At 37.8% G+C, this 5,862-nt stretch overlaps 1 long non-coding RNA gene across 1 annotated transcript; it reads left to right on the forward strand.

The window, feature by feature from the left end:
- Positions 1-210: 210 nt before the first annotated feature.
- On the forward strand, positions 211-4,002 carry LOC122820111. The gene is made up of 4 exons (XR_006368729.1): positions 211-761; positions 2,202-2,250; positions 2,370-2,509; positions 3,012-4,002. It is a non-coding gene; the product is annotated as an uncharacterized LOC122820111 (long non-coding RNA).
- Positions 4,003-5,862: the final 1,860 nt, after the last annotated feature.

The following is a 5,862-nucleotide window of genomic DNA, read 5'->3' on the forward strand; positions in this document are numbered from 1 at the left end:
GATCAGACCATTGTGAAAAATATTACAAAATGTTTAGAAAATAAATTTAAGCAAAACTCATTATCAAGTGAGAAAGACTAACATTTTGAGCATCTGTTTCATATATCTGCAAACATTTTCCAAGTTGTCAGCATAAATAAAATGAAATAAAAACTTAACATTTCTATTAATTATTAATTTTATATATTTTAATCTGGTAGCAATGATCTTTTTAACCTTTTTATTGCTCTATTGCAGCGACGTCAAACTCCAGTCCTCAAGGGCAGGTGTACTGCAGCGTATAGATGTGCCTCTCCTGCGCCACACCTGAATAAAATAATTAGTTCATTAAGGCTCTGTAGAACTTATCTACACAAGGAGGAGGTCATTAAACCATTTCATTCCAGGGTTCTGTACATGTGGCACATCTATACGCTGCAGGACATGGAGGACTGGAGTTTGACACTTGTGCTCTTGGCACCTTTGCCAATAAAGATTGGTGAATTGAAGTAGGCATTTTACACATCCACTAAAGAAAATAGTTCCAAAGAACATTTGAATAAGGAGGACGACCGTATTTATTTATTTTTGTTTGAGCACGTTTTTGAGTGTTACATCGGTTTTACATTTGTTAAACCGATGTAACACTCAAAATTAATCTTGTGTTTCTTGGAAAACGTAAAATTAACTGCGGATGGATATGCGGTTTCACACTCCAACGTATTCTCCTCATCAGTCCGTTTGCGCGGAATCTGCAGGTTGACTGTCCTACGAAACAATCTGTAAGTACTTCTCTTCTGTCTGTTTTACGTTTATTATATCAAATTTTAGGGAGATTTTAAATCGCCAGTTAAAGAAATGTGCTGGTCGTAACAGATCGGATGACCGGCGCACCCCAAAAGATTATTTATGGTTTTTTTTTTTTATCCTTTCCTGTGACAGTTTTTTCTGATATTGTTAAAACACAATAAATAATCTACCATCAATAAGATAAGTATATTTTGGTGCAGAGCGATTTCAAACTCCGTATTGTTTTGAGCCATAACATTTTCAAATAATGCGGCGCCATTATTTGCTGAGCTACCATTGGTTCATTTGTGCGCTAACCCGGCAGAATAAATTCGGTTCACTAAAGAATCTAAGTTGCTAGCAGAATTTGTTTCAGTGTCTTGACACAATAAAAACACTTGCATGATTTAAAAGAGTAACTATTGTGATTTCATTCTATGTACATGGGCTTTTAATAATCTTTCTCACAATCAGTTAAACCAGCATGCATGGGTGGGTCTCATGCATGCTGGCTTGGCTGGGACCCACCTATGCAAGGGTGCTTTTTTTTATTTTAAATGAAACTGCATTGAACGTTTTGTTGTGGGCTAGATTAGTAGTGATTGGGCATGGATTTTGTGTGGGTGACTGCATGAGCCCCATATGTTTAACCTAAGATGGGAGCCATATTGTTGACCCATTTGGGCTAATTGTATGGGCCTTATTCAGCATTAATGTGGGCTAACTGGGAATGGGATAGATATGGGGCCCCTGCGATGGACTGGCGACCTGTCCAGGGTGAACAGCCCGGAAAGTAGCCGGGGATAGGCACCAGCAACCCTCCTGACCCCATTAGGGACAAAGGGTGTATAGAAAATGGATGGATGGATGGATGGATATGGGGCCCACTTGGTTTCAGTATATTGGGCCTAAAAGCTTTTTTGTAAATAAAATAAAGGCATAGCAGTTAATATTTTTAAATCATGTTTGTTTTATCATGTAAGTGACACTTTAAAGTGTTTTGTTTTCTCATAATTTGTTTCAGTCTGCAGCTGTTGTGTGTTGGTCTATAGACTAGTCTTCAGTGGCCAAGCCTGATTCAATGATTGAAAGATGAAGAATTTCTCTGATATTTTTGCAATATTTTGCTAGCACTTATGTGAAATATACTTATATTTAAGTGTAGCTCTTGTTCTTTTATGTGTACAATATTTTAGGATTTATTAGTAATATTTATTAGTGATTTTTCTAAACTACTCTTAAGATTAATACTACTGTCAGTCCTGTCACAGTACCAAATAAATGAGGATAATTGCATTAGTGAAACTGTTCAGTGTTTACAATATAAGGCTTCAGTGATTAATCTATACAAAGGCTGATTTGCCTTAAATATATATAGGCTTTTTGAAAAGCCCAAATGTTATTTTAACTGGACTAATAAATATTTTTCGCAGACTTCAAGAGCATCAACCTGTGAAGATCGCCTTTGACGATTTGAAAAAGGTAAATTAATACAAAAATTAAGCATAAGTGGGAAATAATAACAAACTGATTAATAAAAATAAAATGTATCATGTATTCTGATTTCAAAATGTTGTCTTATTATTGTCATTATACCTAAGGTTGCCATGGTTACAGAAATTGGAGGAGTGTCCAGCTGTGCGAGTCCTCATGCCCCATGAATTGGCGGTCCAGTTCAGCCTTTTTGGACGACATTGGAAACACAAGCTCCGTGACCCGCGTCTCTTTGAAGTTGTGTATGGTAAATATCAATTTTAATGGTCAGAGTAAATTCTTTTTCCACTTTTCTTTCTTAAACATATGTTAATTTATTTCGGTTGTTATATGCCTTTTGTTTGGTATTTTAGTAATCTTTTAGGTTAAAAAGGTTAAAAACTGAGACTTTTATTTTTGGTTTTATTTTCATAGTTTTCTTTCGTTGTTTTGAGAACTTAAAAAGTTTTGTTACATGACAAAATTTGAAGGTAATATTGTTTGTTTTTCAAACAGTATTAACAAAATCTACAAAACCATAATAAAACCTTTCTTATGCCAGTAGTTGATTTATATAGATGGATATATTTAAAATTTACCATAAGAATATAGTTTTTGTACATCATAATAATGACTCAAGAGTGCTTTTGATTATGGCAGATCTCTGCAAGCATTTTTGCCCCATGAAGGGGGAGATGCAAATCTCATAAATTTTACACTGTACTAAAGTAAAATACTAATACAATTTCTACCTTTGCTTGTTATTTTAGGGACACTTAAAAGAAATGGATTCATCTACAGAATCACACAAAGATATGGAAAAGGCACTCTCAAAGTGGTTTACTGGAGCCTGTGACTGGTGGAAATAGGAAAGTTAGAACAACTAGGGAGGCTGTCAGTTCAAACTCAGGTGGGCAGATCTTTCAAGATGGACAGTTTCAATAATGTATGAGAGCTTTCTAAGTTTAAGCATGCATGTGACATGAAGGTTATTCTTAAAAATGTTTGACAAAACGGTATTGTGAAAGATCTATATAGCTCTGGGTATGTATATACATATATATCTACAGTACAGACCAAAAGTTTGGACTCACAGTTGTGTCCAAACTTTTGGTCTGCACTGTATGTTATATAGATGGTATTTATATAACATCTATACATTAATATAGATCTTTACAGATATATGTAGGTGTCTTTATATGTGTGCAGCTATAGATATATGTTCATTAATCTATATTTATAGATCTGTTTATATGTTTGTTATAGTAAACTAGTTTCTGTTTTCAAAATGCCATGTGAATAATTGTTTTTTTATTTTATTTTTTTTAACAGCGCATTTTTTGTTGTGGCACCATTTGCTGAGTGTTAATGAAGTTCTAATAATTGCTGTAGTGAGGTAAAAAAATAACTTCTGACAATATTTCAAATTACAAAATAAAACGCCTTGACCAAAATAAATTTTTCATCTCTTTTTTTTTTCTATTGCAAGTTTTATGCTAACACATTTTAGGACCTTTGTTTTGTTGATCAAGATTGCATATCTAAGAATGTAATTCACTTCCAGGTTAGGTGAGAAAGACCCCATTGTTCCTACAAGGATAAGGCATCTGGGTCCCACTGAAAACCCAGTTAAAGCCCATTAAAATATACCTGGGCAAACCCATGTGGGGCCACCATGGAGACCTTGGGTAAACCCACTTGTTACCCATATTCTAGCCCAGATCAGACCCAATTGGGACCTAGGTAAATATTCCTCAAGGCACCTTCGTGGGCCTCATGTAAGTTAACCATCTGGGCCCCACTGAAAACCCAGTCAGAGCCCACTGAAATCTACCTGGGCAAACCCATGTGGGGCCACCATGGAAACCGTGGACAAACCCACTTGTTACCCATATTCTAGCCCAGTTCAGACCCACTTGGGACCCAGATAAATATACCTGAACGCACCCTAGTGGGCCACAGGTGGGCCTCATGTAAGATAACCATCTGGGCCCCACTAAAGACCCAATCAGAGCCCATTAAAATCTACCTGGGCAAACCCATGTGGGGCCACCATGGAAACCGTGGACAAACCCACTTGTTACCCATATTGTAGCCCAGTTCAGACCCAATTGGGACCCACATAAATATACCTGAAAGCACCCAAGTGGGCCACAGGTGGGCCTCATGTAAGATAACCATCTGGGCCCCACTAAAGACCCAGTCAGAGCCCATTAAAATCTACCTGGGCAAACCCATGTGGGGCCACCATGGAAACCGTGGACAAACCCACTTGTTACCCATATTCTAGCCCAGTTCAGACCCACTTGGGACCCAGATAAATATACCTGAACGCACCCTAGTGGGCCACAGATGGGCCTCATGTAAGTTAACCATCTGGGCCCCACTGAAGACCCAGTCAGAGCCCATTAAAATCTACCTGGGCAAACCCATGTGGGGCCACCATGGAACCCGTGGACAAACCCTTTTGGGACCCATATTGACAGCCCTCTTTTAACCCATATGGGGTCCACCTAGGTATGCTGGCTGGGCTGCAACTTCCTGGAGTACTTGTCGGGACAAAGGTAGGGTGGTTTTATTAAAGACACTCTTCAGGATCACGAATAAGCCAGCGCAAAATGGGAATTAACTTTATGTCCTCGCGCTCGAGCTGTTCGGCTGACGGCAGAAAAATACTTTTTGGGCTCTCGGGAGTTACTTGTACTTATTACCTGAAAGCGTGCCGGCTAAAACAATTAGCTGTCGTCGGACGGGGGGCAACAGGTGAAGCCCAGCTTCATTTCACTAGATGGAAATCCTCCTACTCTTTTGATCTGCTCCAAGGTAAGACAAGGCAATTTAAAGTATATCCCAAAGGGTATAAAAACTTTATGAGAAATCATAAGTCATTATTATTGTTAAAAAAAGAATTAAAATAGATTAAATTGAAAAGAAGTTATAGTTAAATATGAATGGATAGTTCTAATTGAAAACCTAACAGAAAGCAGCAGCAACCTTCCGACACTGTTCCAGTTCATTTAAATGTCACTTTATCTAATGAGTGTGATTGATTGCACACGTGCCAGCAGGAAGTGGCAGCAAGAGTAGCACCAGTAGTGTGTTGTCCAAGTTCACCCTTCAGGAGAACTACTGCAGATCTCGCTCACATCACACACACTAAAACTGTTGTTCATTATTTCACTTCACAGCAGCACAGCAAAAGCAGCAAGGGACGGTAAAAAAGGTTAAGATCTTAGGACTGCAAATGTGACAGAATAATTCATTTCTTTTAAAGGGCAGATTTCATCATATTTATGAGACGGGAAACCTGCAAATCTTGACAGTGCTGAAATAAATAATTCAGTCAGCCCTTTCATTGTTTTTCAAGACAGATAAATTACTTTAAACTGCACTTTACTGGCACAACGACAGCTTTTGGTGGCCTCTACCATAAAAAAGAAATGGACGACCATATATGGAGTGACGACAAACCGTCCACAGGAGTAAAGCACCATGTCCCATAGTGGTGTTGAGTGTAAACGCCAATACTTTATCATGATACTCGTATCAAAATTAATACACATCAAGGTGGTCCTGAAATATTATTATTATTATTAAATTAGGTCTGATTGCAAGATGTAC

This window comes from Gambusia affinis, linkage group LG18, assembly GCF_019740435.1.
Source record: "Gambusia affinis linkage group LG18, SWU_Gaff_1.0, whole genome shotgun sequence".
Classification (NCBI taxonomy): Eukaryota; Metazoa; Chordata; class Actinopteri; order Cyprinodontiformes; family Poeciliidae; genus Gambusia; species Gambusia affinis.